Source organism: Sturnira hondurensis, unplaced genomic scaffold, assembly GCF_014824575.4.
Source record: "Sturnira hondurensis isolate 20B ecotype Veracruz unplaced genomic scaffold, ASM1482457v3 Scaffold0017436, whole genome shotgun sequence".
NCBI classification, from domain to species: domain Eukaryota; kingdom Metazoa; phylum Chordata; class Mammalia; order Chiroptera; family Phyllostomidae; genus Sturnira; species Sturnira hondurensis.
The window spans coordinates 13,227,491-13,246,703 of NW_028090067.1; the positions used below are offsets into that span (position 1 = coordinate 13,227,491).

The following is a 19,213-nucleotide window of genomic DNA, read 5'->3' on the forward strand; positions in this document are numbered from 1 at the left end:
TGGGTTTCTAGCTCTTCCTCGAATGCTCTGGGCTCCAAGTCTGTCCTTGTGTCTCAGCCTTGAAACTGCTGTCCCCTCTCCCTGGAAAATACTGCCCCCTGATTTTCATTGGCTGACTCCTTTTCATGGTGAAGGCTTCAACTTGAATGTCGCCTTCCCTGTCTACCTTATCCTAAAGTACTCCCCCACACCACCACCTTCTCTATCCCTTGACATTACATTGGGCATTTGTTTTATTATTTTGTCTGCCTTCCCCATCATCACTGAGCATCAAAAGTGTAGAGACCTCATATGTCTTGTTCAGTGCCTAGAACATACTCGAAACTCTAATATTTGTTAAATTCACGAATGGATGCCTTTTGATAGGTGAGGAAGTTGAGGTTCAGACAGGTGAAGTGCCTTCCTGCACTTAACCTGTCGAGGGAGTAGCAACGCTGCACTTAGCTCCTGTGCTCCAGCCTGGAGTGGGTGAAACTTGAGAAAGCAAATTCTTCCAGGACCACTTAAGGGCAGACAGCCTCTCGGGACAACATTCTTTTTCTTCGATGTGGAGCCGCAGGTCTTTGGGAGATTCGGGCCCCTGGGAGAGTCTGCTATCTCTCGGCTGTTGTGTTAGAGTAAGCCTCAGAAGGAGGTCAGTAATCAAGCCACTTGCACAGTGGGGCGCACCTGGCAAGGAAGGACCAGAATTTAAAGAGGTTTTCCTCGCCCCCCGGATGAGCTTTCTAGACCACAGGCAGGGCCATACAGACTCACAGACTCTGAAGGACCTTTATTCAGTCTCTTTGCTTCCAAGCTGGGGATATAAGCCCAAGATGGGAAGTGACTTGCCCAAGGCTACCCATGAGTGAGTGGTCCAAGAGGCTGGACCTGAGGTTTCCTACCTCGGCCAAGAGTATCTGTCTGCTCACTGCAGCCTCGCTGGGCTGGGGCTGGGAGACAGAGTCCATCAGTCTCCCACATGCATAACTTCCACATGTTTGGCTCAACAGCACACTGGATTGAGCCTTCCCAGATTCGATGCTGGGGCCAGCAGAGGGAAATGGTATTGGGGCTGAAGAGTCCTTTGGCCAAGCTCAGGGGAGACGACCACATGAAGAAATTCACACCCTTCCTATGTTATTAGGGGTTCCCATGATGGGGCAGGGGAGGACACAAACAAGGATCTCTGTGGCAAAACAAGGACCTCACTGCCTCAGAGACATCCTTGTGGATTGGAGGAGATCGCCATCTCGCTCCCTGTAGTGGACTTGAACTTGGCACAACTGAAACTGGCATAGTTTCTGCTCTGCAGAGTATACTAACACTGAAGTGGAGGGGGCAGGGATAAAAAAGGAACGGCTAAATTCAGCTCTGCACTTCTCAGTAGCACCGCCCCCCCGCCCCCCGCCCCCACCGTCACTGCTGACTTCAGTCTCAAGCCAGAGAGGCATGAGTTCAGTTGAAAATGAAAAGGGGTGCCTTCTTTGATCTGAACCTTCCTTTTTTGATCATACCTGGTGCTTCAAAGAATTGCCCCCAGCTTACTGTTCCTGGCAGTGCTGAAAGAATACCTGTGATTATCACCAAGCAGTAGATGAAGGAGGGAAACTTGTACCCTCAGCCCATCTGGTTCCCAACTGGCGCCTCGTTAGAGCAGAGGCCGAGGTATGTGAAGACACCCTTGGCGTTTCGTCTGCACCCATGTGTAGGCTTGCGGCTTGACCTGGGGACCGATGGGTGCTAGACGGTACATCTAGCCAGTGTCCCCACCATAGCAGGGGCGCTATCTCCTATTTAGTGAAACAGTGCCCTGGTTTCCCTCAGACTCTAATTGGCCTGTGTCTGACCTTCACTCTACCCTGGTTTCCCCATAGAATGATGTCTTCTGGCTGTTCCTCCTCCAGCCAGAACAATGCCGGGCCCTGGCCACTGACCTTGGCCCAAGCAGGCCTGCCAACTCCATGGCTCTCAGCCTTACTTTGCATATCAGTGCTGGCTTCCCATATCCACAGCTTCTCTGAGAGAAAGGTTTAGGGGCTCACCCATACACTCTGACCAGCCATTTTGGCTCAGCCAAACTCTCCCTAGCCTTGGGGAGAAAGGGACCAAGATGTGACCCTGTAGGACTTAATTATTCATTAGCATGCCCTGCAGTGCTTCCTTTGCCTGTCTCTTGTGCTGCTCTGAGTGTCCACTCTACTTGGACTGATACCAGTGAACGCCCCTTGCTTCAACCTGACCTGAAATTGCAATGCCGGAACAAGCGTAAGTGGGGCAGCTGACCCTTCCGAGGGGAAGGCTGGCAGCCAGGTTGGGAGCTTGCACTGCCCCGTTGTGGGTCCCAGCTAGGACTCCGCATTTTCTTTTCTGTCTTCCTAGAATTGCTTTGTCCTTTCTCCTGCTGCCCTCTGGCCTCTGGGCTGCCTTGGGAAAGGGGGCCTCTAGAGAAATACTCATCATCACTGCTGCTTCTTATACTCAGCGTCTCACTTCACTCTCACAACCAACCACCTTTACTCTTATACTCAGCGTCTCACTTCACTCTCACAACCAACCACCTTTGCCTCCAACCAAATAGAGGCAGGGACCACTGCATCTCCATTTTCAAGGATAGAAGGGGTTCAAGGGTCTGAGAGTCTGTAGCTTGTACACGTTGGAGCTGGGATTCAAACCCAAGTCCTCGACCACTGCACTGTGCACCCCTCTTTCGCAGAGAATGTCGCTTTGCTAAACCCTGGCACAGAAGGCCTTTGGTAAAGGTCTTTGACCTTTCTGCCTTTGACCTTATTGGGTCCCCTCAGTACACATCATGCACAGGCTGTTGGGAACAGATATGCAAGTTAAAGGAATTCCCGGTGGAAAACACCAGAGAGATCTGCATGGCCCCACACAGCTGTGTGTCCGCCCTTCTGAGGCCTGGAATCCCGCAGCCATTTCCTGTGCCCTGGCCTCGAGAGCCAGTCACATGGACCCAGAGTGTGTCCGCCTCTCGCTTCTCAGCGGCCTCTGCTTCTCCCAGTGGACTTTGCAAGGTGTTTCCTGTAGATCTTGCTGACAGCCAAGAATATCACGATTTGCTGGCCTTAGCCTAGATCTGGTTTTGTTTTTGTTTAGCCTTGACAAAAAAACAGCCCCACCAACCCCAACCAGGGACCTGGGGGCAGGAGGGAGGAAGAGGGAGATGAAGGTAAAAATATTGACAGAGTGAAAAATATTGAATATCCCTTCTGTTTCAGAAATAGAAATCCCCTGGGCCGCACTGCAGTTTGCCTGAGGTTGGACTGAGGCTGAAGCTGGGATCAAGGTGGCAGTTTGCACTTTGTACCCTGTGCATGCCTTTCAGGGGCGTGTGGCCTGGGGTGGTGTAGAAAGAGCTCCCTCTTGTTTTAAGAAAGCTCCCTCGGAGCTTTCTCCTGGAGCTCAAGGAGCATAGGAGATAAGGCATCCAGAGCCCATAGGGTGGACAGTGCCTCTCCCACTCCCAGAGAACTGGAGAGGTGAGCAGTTGACTTAGAACACTGGAGTGGGCTGGAAGATCTCCATGTCTGCTGGACCACTGTCTTACCTACTGTTACGCTAAACCCTCATGGCAGAGGGGCTGAATTTTATCTTCAAGGATGTGGCATATTCTCTGCGTGGTACGTGTGAGGTCATCAGATCACAGTCCCCCTGGAGATGCCATTCTGGAAGCGTTTTTATTACCTCAGATTAATTCACAACTGGGAGGCCAAACCCAGCAGCCCTCTTCTCCACATGCTTAAGAATTCTTCTGTGGGTAGATAACGGGGACGTGCACAGCAGAAGACCCCAGCTGGCACCAATGTCAGGATCCACCTGACCCCACCTGACCCGAACATCCAGTGGATCCATAATGTACTTTAACCACTGAAATGATCTCACGTTTGTTTAAATTTTTGGAAATAAACTCTTTGCTGGTCTGTCGGCCAGGAAAGCAGGATGTTATTGCAAAAAAAAAAAAAAAAAAAGACTGTGGCTTATAAAACGATAGATTGGTGAGAGCCACTCACATTGTGATGGATCAGGTGGGGTGACTTAGCCAATTTTGTACTTGCTGACGTCCCCAGCTTGGTGACTTCAAGTCACCAAGAAAGACCTTTAAGACAAGGTCAGAGGAGGCCCCCTGAAGCATCCTAATTACTCAGGTTCGATAAACTTTTCAGAGATTGATTCTTGACCCAGCAGTCAGGGAGAACAGGACATCCTGGACCATTACCAATAAACAGAAAGTAGAACCCAGGGGAGACACATGAAGAAGAAATATAAAGTGAAGGTAAAATAACCTTAGACCTTTAAGTCACAAGGGACCCTAGAATACATCCAGTCCCAGCTCTTCATTTTTCACAGGAAAAAACTAGGATTCTCAGAGAGAACTGACTTGTCAGACCTCACACAGCAAATGAATGGAAGAACTGGAAAGAAAATCAAGCTCCCAATTTCTGGCCTAGGGTTCTTCCTACTGCTCAGTATTTTCTGTGTAATTAGACTTCCTTTTCCCCACCCCAAATTCCTTTACTTCCACACCCAAATAAGTGCAGTTATTTAATGGAGTAGATAGAGTTATTTATTAGATCGTGTCAAAGTTGAGAGATGGAATCTTTTTGGAAAGTACCAGGGGCCTTGATGGATGGTAGTGAAGTCTTGGACTACAATGCCAACCGTAAAAGGATGCACGGAGGGGAAGGCTAAGTTTCTCTTAACTTCATACACTGAGCAGTGACCCCTGGGAAAATTGCATGCCTCCCCCACCAATACAATTAGAGCCCTAAGGGCCACCAGTGAGACAGAGATGACGAGGAGACTGGGAACCACATCATAGGTGGACGGCCATCAAAATCTATGAAAATATTTATTCTGGAAACAATTTAGTGAACATGACCATACTCTTTAACTAACTTGTTTTGCATAAGCCTAAGATGTCCACTGGCTGGGGGAGGGCCACAGGAGGCAGTATAAAGAAGAATTTTGGTACAGCCAAAAATGGTTCATTGTGGAGCAGGCTGACACAGGTCAGAGTTGTTGGCATACTCGCCAGATTAACCCTGGCATGGGCTGTAGAAGCAATTCAAAGGAAGTTGAACCGAATGACTGAAATGTAGTCAAAATGTGCTTCTGGAAGGGAGGTACGACCTGGCAGTGAGAGGTAGAGGCTCCAGAGTCTAGCGCCCGGACTGGGCCCTGGGTCTCCCGTGTCCTAGTCAGATGATCTGGGGAAAGTCACTTAGAAAGCCTGCAGAACCCTCAGTTTCTAGAAGATGGGGCTAGACAGCACTTCCTGTATAGGCTCCCGAGGAGGCTCAAATGGGATAATCCACATAAAGCATTTAGCACTGAATGTGGTAGTGACTGCCTGATAGAGGACAGCACACAATATTACCGACAGTATTATAATCAGCATTGTAATCAATGACGACAACATTCTTATCAATAGGGAAAGTTGGCTCTGGCTGGTGTGGCTCAGTGGGCTGAGTGCCGGCCTGTGAACCAAAGGGTTCTCGGTTCAATTCCCAGTCAGGGCACATGCCTGGGTTGCGAGCCAAGTCCCCAGTAGGGGCATGCGAGAGGCAACCACACATTGATGTTCCTCTCCCTCTCTTTCCCTCTGTCAATAAATAAAATCTTTAAAAGAAAATAGGGAAAGCTGGCCACTGCCCTCAAGGGCCATCCCCTGCTTTTTGCAGCAGTGTCCGGCCAAACGTGTCCCGTTCCGATGCTCTCATTATGTATCCTCTGAGAGCAGCATGTCAAGGAGAAATGTGTCCCGCACTGCTCTGCATTCTTTCAGTCAGGAACACCTGTGAGCATTGGTTGGGGGAGTGCTTCAGGGACAACCCCAGCCCACCTTTCAATATGAGTTTCCCAGGGACAGGTAGAGGAAGAAGCCCAGGGTCACATTTGGTCACTCTTGGAAGCGCTGCCAGCCTGAGACCTAGGGCGGAGGTGATGGGAGGAAGTCTCCTGAGCTGTGGATGCCCTGTGGTATGGGAACTGGCCTCGACAGTGCCCAGCACCCGGCAGCAGGGCTAGCTCTCATTAAGCACATGGTCTGTGCCGTGGGCAGACGCTCTGCTGGGAGAGGTGCTTGTGCTCTAGGTGGTCTAAAGACCAGAAAACATGCCTCCTTGGATCTGGCCTGGTGCAGGGAGCCTCCTGGGAGCTGAATAGGAACCTACATGAGATGTGGAAACTGCCTGTGGGGTTATCCGTGTTATTAACCCGCAGCGGTCCCAACTGTCCACAGACAGCTCTGTTAGGAAATGACTGGGCAGGGGCTGGGTTGGGTGGGGGGTTGGATTTTTGGGGAAAAGTTGTGACAGGTGGTTTCTACCTTCGTTACTTTTGGTCTGTATAAATATGCAATTCACCTTTCTGAGAATGAGGAAACTGAGGCTTGAAGAGTTTGTGTAGTTTGCCCAGCTTGGCAGAGTCGGAGGGCTGGGTTCAGGAGTCCATCCTCTAAGACACCCATAAAAGTGAGCACAGCCAGTGTAAGACTGCAGGACAGGATGAGGTGGGGCCCAGGGGGCCCAGGATCCCGGGCACAGAGAAGCGGTGCCAGTATGTGCAGGTCCAGATCCTGGGACAGTCCTGAGAAGTCCCCCGTTCAAGCTCCTGCCACCCAGACAACCTGGCATTTGCTGGGGTCAGAATGAGCTACTGGGCCTCCTCTGCTTCTCTCCAGCCAGAGTCTTCATGGTCCCTCAGCCATGTGACTTCTGACACTCCAGGCTCAGTTTGACCCCTGTGCCCTTGCTCATGCTATTCGTGCTGCCTGAAATATCCCCCTTTTCTTTCTGTGAGCAAAATCCAATGCATGTTTCTTGATCAGCTGGGCAGTGGAATTGGCCTTGGAAAACTGAAGCTAGATGTAGCAGGTGAAACAGTTGCACAGTAGAGGAAGACCGAGTGGGAGACTCTCAGGAAGCCAAACATAGGTGCTGAGATAGAAAAGATGCCTTCTTTCACCCAGCAGTTGTTTACTGAGCACCTACTATGTTCCAGGCACCGTGTGAGATTTGGGGCATAGAATGGTGAACAAAACAATGCATGATTCCAGCACAGTTGTGTGTGTGCCTGTGTATGTGTGTGTAGAGGGGATGAGGTATTATTCAAACGAATGCACAAACATACCCGTACACGCCGGGGACCATGAGAACTTCTAACAGTGATCCTGCCCTAGTTGATGTGGGGGCAGGTGGTCAGCGAAGTCCCCCTCGAGGAAGTGTCCTTTGAATTGAAACGTGAAGGATGAATAGGAGTTCTAGGTAAAGGGGAGCAGAGGAGAGGTCCATGCAGAGGGAACGGCATGTGCCAAGACCCTGAGGCCCTGCCCCTGAGCAGAGTCAGACCAGGGCTGCATAGCAGGTGTCCAGAAAAGGTCACTTCTCTCCCCCTTGTCATTCTCCTTGGTCCTGAGGCCTGTGCTCCCCCGTGCCCAAACCATGGGGCTTTAGGCTGATGACTGGACTTCTTATTTTGGGAAGTTACCCCTACCTCAAAGTTCTCAGTACCTGGGGCTTGAAAGAGTCCTTCTCTGATAACTCAGCCTTGGGGATTTCCATTTTCTCTGCATTTCTGATGCACTTGATTTTACTGGTTGATTATTTCAGATTTGGGGAAATGTCCAACAGCAGATAGAAGGTGGGCTTCGCTGCCAGGCACCTGTGGGACTGATTCCTAGCTGTGTGACCTCTGGCAAGTTTCTTATCTACCCAATGGACATCGTGCCGTGATCTTGCAAGTTAGTTTTAAAGATTAGATATTTGTAAGGTGTGTCGGTCTTGCTCACTGCGTGTTTCTGCCACCCCCCGTGGTGCCTGGTATGTAGTGGCCACTCAGATATCTACTGAATGAACAAAAGGCTAAGGCACTGTGGGTTCCATTTGGAAGGTGTTCAGGGGGTAGGTGGTCTTCCTCTTCTTTAACACTGACACCATGTCCCCATCACACTGTTAGCCAAGGCAGCTTGCTCAAAATTACCAGGGACTGGCTTTCTAATTCTGCCATTACTCACTTTGACCAAAGAGGGCAGCAGTCAGCATTCTTTACTTTTATTTATTTTATTTTTCTCGGCCTCCTTAAAAGGCACTGGGATCTTATCTCCAGCCATTCCTCCACACCCTCAGCATTCGCTCTCCCTGGTAACTGGCTTGGGGCTTACAGATCTATGATCTGGACACCCTTCCCTCCTACCTGTTCCTGACAGAGTGCCCACTCCCTGGCGCCCACGGTTGTCAGCTGGTGGGCAGGTTCTGAATGAGCTGGGGTGGGGAGCACCTGCTTTCCATGGGGCCCTCCCATCCATGTCCACTTTGTGTCCACCGTCTTCCTGGCCCAAGTCAGGAAGGTAAAGAGAAGAGGGGGAAGTCCTGACTACTTTAAAAGATACCCAAAGTTTAAGTTATAGATGTTCCAGGGTCTTCTTGGCATCTGTTCTGCATAAGCCCCAGAGACAGAACAGAGAGGACGTTGCTGCTTTTTAAAACCACAACAAAGTCTCCCGCCCGTCCCCAGAGCATTTTGGGGACAGATTCGCTGTTTGTCTGCAAAGAGGCATCCGCAGGCCTGGCGTGCAAACGAGGGAGGACCCCGGCCTTAATGGTGATCCTGCCCCTGGACCTAGCCTGGCCCCTGGACCTAGCCTGAAGTCCTTCAGCTCTCCTAGCACACGAAATCTCAACTGGCAGAAAAGTAAAATACTGTAGACAGCTCCTTAGATGTTGCCGGCCATTCTCGTCTCACGAAGTGACCTGACCCGAAAACTCCGAGTTCTGAGAACCATTCGTCGGGATGGTATTTGTCTGGGCACTGCTTCAAAGGGGCCGTGGTTGAAGACCAGGCCGCTATTCTGGTGGCCTCTTGTGTGGGGTAGAGTTTCCCATGGGTCCCTGGGGAGGGCTGGAGCACTTGGGGCCGGGGGTGGGGGTGGTGCTGGTTCTGAGTAGCCCTCCCCTGGGTGCCTGCAGGACTGTGCCCAGGTCGTATCTGAATCATGGGTGTGGTAGGACCTTCTAGAGGTTGGCATGCCCCCTGGACTCTGGGATGCACTGGAGACGAGCCAGCCAAACACCCAAGGCAAAACCACTCTGAAAGGTTAAGGGCTTGAGTGGAGGGAGGGTGTGGGCAAGAAAGTAATTCATTAAACCTGACTTTGAAGATCAGAAATGGGATATGCACTGGAATGGAACCATGGGTGGGTCTGAAGTAAAGTGGGGCAAGCAAGTGTGAACTTGTTTCTAGGGGTTTCTGGGTGCTTTGGGGTCCTACCCATTTGGGCACATGTTATTCTAAAGACGAAGGGTAGGGGTAAAATGATGTCTTCATTGCTGTCCTCAGACAGTGGAAACCCACCTGAGAAATGACACTCATGTTTTGGAGCCTGACCCCCACCTACGAAGCTGGACATCCCTGCCTACCTCTCGTCTTGCCCCGTGCCTGTCCCTGTCACACACTCTGCTGCCTGTCACTCTAATGGGGTAGGCTCTCCAGACTGCAGGTCTTTGCCTCTGCACCCTCCTCCGCCTGAATGCCTTTTCATTCTTTCTCTTGTCTGACTCTTGGTGATTTCTCAGACTCCAGCTTTGGCAGAACACCTCCCACCAGCACACCATGCGTCCACAGCAACACCAGGGCTGGATTCAGGGCTGGCTAACCTGGGGGGGGGGTGAGGGCCATCTTAGAAGGGGAGATGGCATTTCTGGGATCTGGCTTTCTAAGGGCAGTAAGGTGACTGCTCCCAAATGTTCACCAACCATGATCAGAGTCGCTGAGGCTTCTGCTCTGCAAAAGGTGGTCAGGAGGGGACTAGCGATGCCCCAAAGCACAGAAATTGCTTGTTGTGACTGGGTGTGTCTTCCACATCTTCCTGCCCCTCCCAGGACTATAACCACCTGTCTTCCTGTCTTCCTAGACAGGAGTAGTAAGCTTCTTGAAGGCAGGAATGTTGTCTGCTGCTGACTGCTAAATCCCCAAGTCAAAGCATAGCATCTGAGGCACGTAGTCACTCAAACGCTTCTCAATGGTGAATAAAGGAATGAAATTATCCCCGAAACCCATAACGGGAGGAGGAGTGGGGCGGGGGAGGCATTGGTGGGGGCTGCACCACTGACCTTCCTTACGATGTGGAGCCTTGGGTTTCCCATCTGTGGGTGGGATCTGGGTGCTTCTCCACAGACATGTGTTAGCTAGGGCTCCCTGTAACAGGACCCTGTGGCTTACCCTTCTTTGAATGTGAATCTTCAGTATTTGGGAATGGGGGTCCCATTTTAGCTTCTCACATCACACTGTTACCTGCCCCTCCCCTTCTTTTCTGGGTGACCCTTAGGAACTAGGACTCCCAAGAGCCTAAACATGAAACCATTTCTGTCTTTATCGCATTACCTTTGATTCCTTCTTGTAGCTTCATTCGTTCATTCAACAAATGTCTTGGGAACCCCTGCCACATTCTAGGCACTGCGCCAGGTGCTAGAATAGCAGATGTAGCCCCTTCCATCTAGTAACTCAGGCCAGTGAGTCCCAAGGAACTTATCATTCAGGTAGAGCATGTGCACACAGAAAGGAAGCTGAGCAGAAGACAGGAGGAACTAGTGTGGCCTGGGCCAGGCAGAAGGCTTCCTGGAAGAGGTGGCATTTCAGCTGGGTGAGTCTTACAAGAAGACTTACAGACTTACGGGAAGACTGTAAGACTTACACATCTTACAGACATGTGGGCAGATGTCTGGGGAGCAAGTCGTTCTCACCAAGACAAGGGGTGTCGCAGGACAGGTCAGTGGAGTGGAGTGGGGTGCAATGGCCACGTGGGATGCTTTGGAGTGGCAGGCTTGAAGGGAAGCTCCAGCTCCCGAGAGCTGTGCATGCATCACTGAGCTCTGGAGCATAATCCTATAGACGTCATGAAACCCAGGGAGGCTTAGGTAGGGAAGTGGGTGGGGTCATCGCTCCATTTGTTCCTAGGAGAATGAAGGGGACTACGGGAGGACCATCCTTCCCACTTTCTGCACTTTGGGGCCTTGAAATTTCCCGCCTGGACCACCCTTTGCCAAGCAAAAGCCTCAGTGATTCTAATCATGGTTGGTGAACACTTTGAGGCAGTTGCCGTATTGGCCTCTTAGAAACCAAGGTCACAGAAACACCACCTCCCTTCTGAGATGGTCCACGCCCCCCAACCGAGTCCACCCTGAATCCAAGAACCAGCCAGCCCTGGGACTCCTGCCTTGTGTTGGGCTAAATGATCCCTACCTTTCTCCTCTGTTGGCTTTGGCCCCAGGAAGAAATTGAGGGTAGATAACTTTAAAAGCAGTTAGACTGGAAATAAAATGTATTAATCCCAAGTCTAAGCATATGCCTAGGTGGTGACTCTCAAAACTTGTCTTTTTTTTGTTAAGATTTCATTTATTTATCTTTAGAGGGGGAAAGGAAGGAGAGAGAGAGAAACATCAATGTATGGTTGCCTCTGGTGTGTCCCCTGCCAGGAACTGGCCTGCAACCCAGGCATGTGCCCTGACTGGGAATCAAACCACGATCGTGTGGTTCGAAGGCCCGCACTCAATCCACTGAGCTACACCAGCCAGGGCAAAACCTGTCTTTTAATAGTTTGAAATTGAGATCATCTCTTAAAACATGAAAGCAGGACGAGGGGTTGATTCTGCTTGTGTTCCTTCTGGAAATCTCAAAGTTACAGGCGACTTGGCCTCTCTGGACCTGTGTTCCCTCTGCTCCCCTCTCTGGGCCCCTCATTTCATATACAACAGATGTCAGCAGGACCCCCCACCCCACTGCCCCGGACTGCCCAAGCAGGAACCCACAGGGCTTTCAAGGTGTGGGGGGAGCTTGGAGCCCGCACATGTCCCTCCTTCCTCTGTGCCAGGAGGCCCAGCCCAGGGCACGGCTAGGACAGCCTGGCCTCGGGGACCCCGAACACAAGGCAGGCCCTGAGAACCAAGGGTCTCTGTGCGGAGAGAGGTTTTAATAGCTTTCCCTGAGATGGAAACTTGGGTTGAAATGATTTGCAGCTCTCCAGATTTCTCTGAGTGTGTATGTGTGTGTACATGGGTTTATTTTTAGCCACAGGGGTTCATTTCTTGCCAAAAAAGCCCTGCCTAAATAAAACCAAGATTAATATTTTTACTTAGAGGAAAGAGTTAGTCAGGACAGGCTTTGCACTGGAGACTCCCTATCTTGATCGGGAGTGCATCGTAACTGTCGGGCCCTGGCTTTGACATCAACAAAGAGGGCCTTTGAAATGGACAAGAGAGGAGTGCTCTCAGGGGACCAGGGTGGGGTGCAGGGAGAGCCTGTCTGTGAATTTGTGAGACTTCTCTGAGGATCATTCCTTCCTCCTGCCGGCTGCTCTGCCCCACCTCCTTCAGGTCTCTCCCCCTGCCCTGTGCATCCCCCCACCCCACCCCTGCCCCCATTTTCCAGGGGAGGTGGGGGTCTGTCCTGGCTTTGCTCAGAGCCTGGCCATTCTGCCTTACCCCCAGCCGCTTTCCGTAGCCCCTCCCCCAGGTCTGACCCAGCCTCTCCTCCTCCAGATTCAGATGAAGCAACCAGGTTTCTCTCTCAGATCTGTTGTCGCCTCCAGGGAGCTCCTGACAGTCCTCCCTCAGACAGACTTCCCCCCTCTTTGTGCCATCCAGCCCTTTGTTCTTGCTCAATGTCATGCTGCCATCCTCGAATGTCACTTGCCTGTCTCCTTGCCTGTCTCTCTAAACTCTGGCTCCTGAGCTCCCTGGGGCCCCATTTATCTTCTCCCCATGAGCCTAGCACAACGCTCGAAACGCGATTGCTGAACAGATGTCTACTGGAGCCTATGAGCTGGGAACTGCCACGCACCCTTCTAATCGACGAGGGCTCCGAAGCTCTTGATCATTTGCCAGACGTTACCCAGAGGAACTATTTATCTTTTTGTAAAAATCCCCCTCCGTGTGTGGCACTTTCAGCTTCATAGTCAGCAAGTACAATGCATATTAGGGGCCTGCTGTGCACCAGCCTGTCTTCTGATCACTTGGGCTAGAGCAGTCGGTGAAACAAAGAACCTGCCCATTGTCATGGGGAGAGCCAATCAGTAAACACACAAAGTGGATGGACAATGTGTCCGAGAGCAATGTGTCCGAGAGCAATGCGTCCCGTGGGGTGTCATGGTCAGGGCAGCCCGAGCTCAGTTTGGGACGCGCTGAATTTGCGGCGTCTTAAACTTCCAGGTGTATGTGTAGATGAGATGCAGACTCCTGGATATAGGAATTAAGGACAGGGAGTTCTGGGTGGGAGGATGCAAAACTGTGGGAGCTGCTGGTCGTGCCGATGGTTTGAAAGCCGCGGGCTGGGTGTGAGGAACAGGAGGACGAGGGGCCCGCTGCTGACCAGAGTGAGCACGGTGGAGGTCATGGTTGGTCTTGACGAGAGCCGCATTGGTGGAGTGTGGTCAGGGGCTTGGGTCATCCCAAGAACCCTTTGGGGTGGGTTGACATCACCCCGGTTTATAAACTGGGATGGGGAGTGGCTTGCCCGAGCTCACGCAGTGACAGAGTGGTGACTTCATCCAGGTCCTCTGTGCTCTGTGCCTGTTTGCCGTAGTGCAGCATGGCCAGTTCTCCAGGGGTTTGCTTGAGTGGACCTGTTCACTCCCGGGTCTCTGTACCAGGGCTCGGGCCGTGGTGACACACAGGCTGGGGACCAGAAGGATCCAGGTGGGCAGGCCCCTCAGGCCTCCCTTAGTTCCAAAGGCTCTTTGCTTCAACACAGACATCATCACCCAGGCAGCGGATAATGGAGGGGGACTTTGAACAGGGTCTCAGAGGTGGAAACTGAAGATGGGCGGGGGCTGAGGAAAGACATCAGGCCCCTTGCTGTCTTCCTCCGAGGGAAGCGACAGGACAGTGTGTGATCTGTTTAGCCTCAGGGTTATAAAGTGCCTCTTTACATAAACATTGTCTCACCGAATTAATCAGTCTAACCTCAGACTCTAGTGTTGTGAGAAACGTAGGGTCTTTGGGTTTTGTGGTTTCCAAGTTTTTTTTTTCTTCCATGAAGGTCTTGTTGGGAGTGTAGCGTGCTAAACAGATGATGTTCTGTTACATTGCGAATGGTGATTACTTGTAGATTCTGTTACTAATCAGAGGATGTGTGTGTGAGTGACCGGGAAAGGGTGGTGGGGTGGTCAAGGGGATGTGGGGATCACTGGGGGCTTCTCAGGGGAGCCTTCCTCCTAGAAACCGTTCCTCCTTCTGATCCTTAGCAGAGCTGACCGAGGGGGTGGGAAGGTGCAGACAAATTATGACCTATTTTGCGAATAGTACTGGTCCTGTGGAAAGGTTTTTATGGAATCTGCTTTCCTGAGGGACCCGCCAGTTGTTTCCTTGGAGTGCAAAACTGCCCTCACGGGACCTGACCCTCTTGTCCATAGTTGGGAAGCGGGGACAGTAATAGCCACCCCATAGGGTGACCACGAGTACAAGAGTGAGATGCCATGTATGCACTGCCTGGCACATGGGAGGGGTTGAATAAGTGGTAGCCGTGGTTACCAGTGTGTTCCAGTTCCTTCCCTCTGCTCTAGACTTACTGATGTGATGTAATGAAATGCAAGGAGTGGACAGTTAATCAGCAGGTGGGCAGCCAGAGGAGCAGGAGAGCCGGCCTCCGCCCTCCTTGGATGGGCTAAAAGGCACGGTGCACAGGACCGGAGACGAGCTTAGCGGGCTGAGCCATATGGGCTTTGGGCATGCCCTGCTGTGATGTCTCCTGCTTACTGTCTTTGTCACAAGCACTCTAGCCCCAGAAAGGACCCTTGCTTTGCCATCCTGTGAGGATGACAACAGGGAAATACACATCTGGTGACCATTAGACAAGTTGGATCACAGGCATCCCTTGAAGACCAGGCCTGAGAAGACAGGTGAACCCATGGTCCAGCCTTTTCTGTCTGCCCACATCCTGCCTGCTGGGGTCCAAGAACCACCGCTCCCTGGAGTTGACACTAACAGTGACTTTGGCTTTTGGGGAAATGCATTCTCCCTGCTATAGTGGCGTGCCTTACTTCTTCTGGCTTCAGCAAAATTATTCTGTAGGGCCTTCGGAGAGATGGGAAGAGGGCAGAGGGAACATCTCACCCCCTAGACGGTCGAAGTTTAATTGACCGCTACATCACAGAGAGGCTCTCAACAGGATGCCAAGATGGGCAGAAGCTGGCCCTAAGCTGGTATACATGAACTCGGTTCAGCGATCCTTGATTCAAAAAGCAGCCAGACTCGGCCTTTCAGCCCGCCAGTAGGTCCAGCCATCAGTTGAGAGGAGAAAAGTCTGGATTTGACTGAAGAAGTTTGGATGGGAGGGGGAAGGAAAGGGGAGGAGGTAGGGGCCAGCTCATGGGTGTCTTGTCCCCCTCTGGAAATGGCGATGAGCAGCAGATGTATGATTTCTGGCCACACCAGTGAGCTGCTGAATCCTATCCTATCTGCCACTGGATTTGGTTTTTCTTCAAAACTCGTGCTGCTTGGGGTCTACATTACTACATATGGAGGTGTGGGCAGGCAGCATGCAATTACATTTCTGGAAGAGATAGGCCTTGTTTCCTTTGTTTTTGCAAGCCCCCAGTAGCCCTTCCCTAGAAATTATTGAAGAAAAGGCAAGAAAATTTGCTGAGGTGTATGACATATTTAAGTGGGTCCTACATACAGGGTGGGGCAAAAGTAGGTTTACAGTTGTTCACCTGGAAAATAATACAATAATAACGATACAAGAATCAACTGTGTTTTGTGTACTCACAACTGTAAACCTACCTTTTGCTCTGCCCTGGCTATTTCCTGGGCTGCGTGCCAATGACATGGGTGCACAGAGCCCGGCCAGTTTCTTCTTACACGCTTTTTAAGTTGAAATTCTCTCTACCCTATTTTCTGTCGAGTCCCACAAGCCCAGGAGCCTAGGTTCCCTTCCCGGGGTCTGAGAGGCTCCAAGACTGAGGTTCAGGCTGCACCTAGACCCCCCTCCCTGACTGGTGCTCTGCACCTTGGCATTGAGCCCTCTAGCAAGGAGCTTTAAACTTTGTCTCCCCATTAGGCTGTGCCCTGTTGAGGTAGGCAATGGGACTTTGACTTGTTGTTGTCACCCTCCCCAGCACCCTCCCCAGTTTCCCGGATACCAGCCCAGTTCACGCCCATGTTGGTTTAGCCGCTGGAGGACACTGGGTAGACAGTGTGGGCCACTCCCCAGCGTGGAGGAGAAGAAAGAAAACCAGTGTCAGCCAGCCCATCTGTAAAGCTGGCCTCCAGCCACCACATCAAGGTGGCGGGAATGGCCTGACATGCTGCCAGCCCCCAGGCTGGGAACTGTCTTCTGTTGCTGGAGCACCGTGACCTGGCCACACCTCCCCTGTCCACTGTGGCCCCTGGGCCAGCGGATGCCTTGGGACCACTCTCGTTGCCAAAAAGGAAAGTACAAAATAGCACACATGTGAATTGCAGAGGAGAGACTGAAGCAAATAAAGACATATTAAATTCACAGACCAAATAGGCGGATTTGGAGTTGGCCAGTGATTTTCCTCTGGAAGGACTTTTCGGAGCTCTTTAGGAGAACAGAATGTTATTTAATTTTAGTGCGGGGTTTTGTAAGGAAAACACTGGTGCGGCCTCTACACTGGGCCATCGTGGTCTTTCTGGACCATGACTATGAGCTCTCCTTTGGTCCTGGTAGTCTGCACTTGAGTTGCGCGTGGGTGATGAGATGGGACAGGTATCTGTGCTGAAGGGGGTGCTCCAGGCACCTCTGTTCTGATCAGCTCCCGTGTGCTCCTCTATCCCTCCCAGAAATTTTGCAAGGCCAAAGTATTTTGATGAGTACTTTGCCTTTCTTCCCATCCTAGGGTGAACCCCGAGGCCTTAGCTTACAGGGCACGTGAGAAGCCTGAAGATGCTCCAGGACACACAGACAGCGACAGAAGTCACGGCAGTGGTGGCAATATTAGTAACAGTGATAGAAGGCACGTGGAGCTTGGGTAGGGCCACCCACTGTTCTCAGTGCTTGTACTTGACCCTCACAGCAAATGTATGTGGTGTTGTTACACTCATTCCCATTTTAGAGATTAGGAAATCAAGGCACAGAGAGGTTTAGTAACTTCCCTAAGGTCATGTAGTGCCGGTGCTGGGATTTGAACCCAGGCAGTCAGGCTCCTGAGCCCAGGCTCTTCAATGCTTTCCATGCTGTGTTTCTGTTCCACTAGTAATAAGTGCTCACTTGTAAGACACACGAGGGGCACTGGGCCAAGATTATCAGAGAGATTTGGGAGGAAAGAACTCTGGGGACACGGGTTTGCCTGAGGCCACGGTAATGGGGGGAACTCTAACTCCCATGTGGCTTCCTGACTGTGAAAACGTGCTCCCTTTTCCCTGAACTCCTCTCGGATGAAAAGGTTCCAAGCTCAGGCCATTTCAGGGTAAGGAAGGAATTGGCTCACTGTGTGTGCAGAAGCTTCCAGAAGTACCCAGGCTTATAGGACGAGTCTGCTTATGACATGTTATGTCTGAATGCGGTCGAGCCGTCTTTGAGCCAGGAAAAGGGAGCTATTTAAAGGACCTTTGGCTATTTCCCGCCCTAGGCAAAGCCTCGCTCCCTGGTTTACCTTCTGCATTAATGAAGTGGGAGGAGAGGGAGCCAAGGGCATTCAGGAAGAATCAGTAGGAAAGCCCTGGCCCTTGTGCTTTCTGCCCAACAGTTAAGCTGGTACAACCTGCCCGTAGGAGTGAACACAGAGGAACCCTGGGTCCCTGGGTCCCTGGGAGGAGGGCTCCCTGCTGAGGATGCTGCTGTGCAGAGAGACACAGAGGTGCAGGCGGAATCTTGAGGGAGCCCAGCCTGGGATCTTGCCAACCTCTCGGTTTTAGAGCAGACTTGGAAACAGCCACTCGCCTCCTCCCAGACGGATCTGCCTCCGCTAGATGGCTAACTTTGCCAAGGGGCTCCCTGTTTTGCCGCCCCTGGCAAGAAGATCTGGAGGGGCTGGTAATTCATCTGAGTCCTGACTTTATGTCTGACTGGGAAGAGTAGGGTCCAAGCTCATTTGGGAAGGAATAGGACAGAAGCCAGTTGGGGTGGAGGATTTGGTTCCTAGTAAAGAACTAAAAAAAAAAGATTAGAGTTGATGAATTGAGAAACATGGTGGGACATCCAACGTGGGGAAGGACGATGGAGCTACCAGAATGGGCAGGTGTGTGTGTGCATGTTCTATTTGAACTTCATAGCATGGCTGCTGTATGTGCCAAATCCATTTCATTCTGGCCAAGGTCTTAGCACCCAGGACCCCTTGATGGAGACCCCCTGCCCCCATGGCAGCCCCCCAGCTTTTGTTACTTGTTCTTATTACTCAGTGATGTTTTTCTTTGGTGGAGCCAATGAATGTAGCTTCTATGCAATTTCTGAATTCTGTCTTCAAGACCTATTTTCCATGTGCAGGTTTTACAATTACTGGAAGACAGCATCTTTTCCACAAAAAGTGAAAAAGAGAAAGCCCTGCTTCTTTTATAATCTCGAAGTCAACCCCTCTCTTTCCTGTGTTCCCGCTGCGTGTAGTAAATGCCCCTGTTCTAGCCCTTGTCATGCTGGGTCTAGCTGTTTTCGTATTCATGGTGAGCTAGTATTTACTGAGCATATTCTTCCTCCCAGACCCTGTAGTGTGAAGTTTCACAGGATCTTTTGTTTGATCCTGTGAAGGATCAAACTCCAGCTCCCTGACGTGGAGTTACACCCTCTTTACAGATGAGAAAGAACATCAGGTTCAGAGGAAGTGGCTGCACTTTTCTGTCCGTTTCCTCATCTGTAGAACACGGATGCTAACATTCCCCTTGTCAGGCGGTTGTGAGGAGTAAGTAAGTGGGATGTACTATTGTGCATAGTAGGTGTGCAGTAAATGGGAGCGGTTGTTCTGGAAACAATGTTTTCATGGTCAGTCCGTTCCGTTTTTGGCAGTGGTGATCATGATGATGACAGTGCCATGTATGTAATGCACACTACATCCAGGACACAGTGCCAAGAGTTTCACATGCATTATCTTGCCCAACCCTTCCGTTCAGGAGATCGGTGCCATTATTGTCCTGGTTTCCTTAGGGGAGGAAATTGGGGACCAGAGACAAAGTTACTTGTCCACAGTCATCATAGCAGTAAAGAGCAGAGCTGGGATCGGAAGCGTTCAGTTGGCTCCCGAGTCCATACTCCCAAGCCTTCCCCGCCC

At 51.2% G+C, this 19,213-nt stretch overlaps 2 protein-coding genes across 2 annotated transcripts in view; one reads left to right on the plus strand and one right to left on the minus strand.

Moving 5' to 3' along the window:
* The window catches only part of SYN3 (synapsin III), a 372,954-nt gene that overhangs the window by 234,377 nt on the left and 119,364 nt on the right, over positions 1 to 19,213 (minus strand). The window lies entirely within an intron of this gene.
* TIMP3 (TIMP metallopeptidase inhibitor 3) overlaps positions 1 to 19,213 on the plus strand; it is a 56,994-nt gene that overhangs the window by 24,008 nt on the left and 13,773 nt on the right. The gene's annotated exons all lie outside the window — the stretch shown is intronic.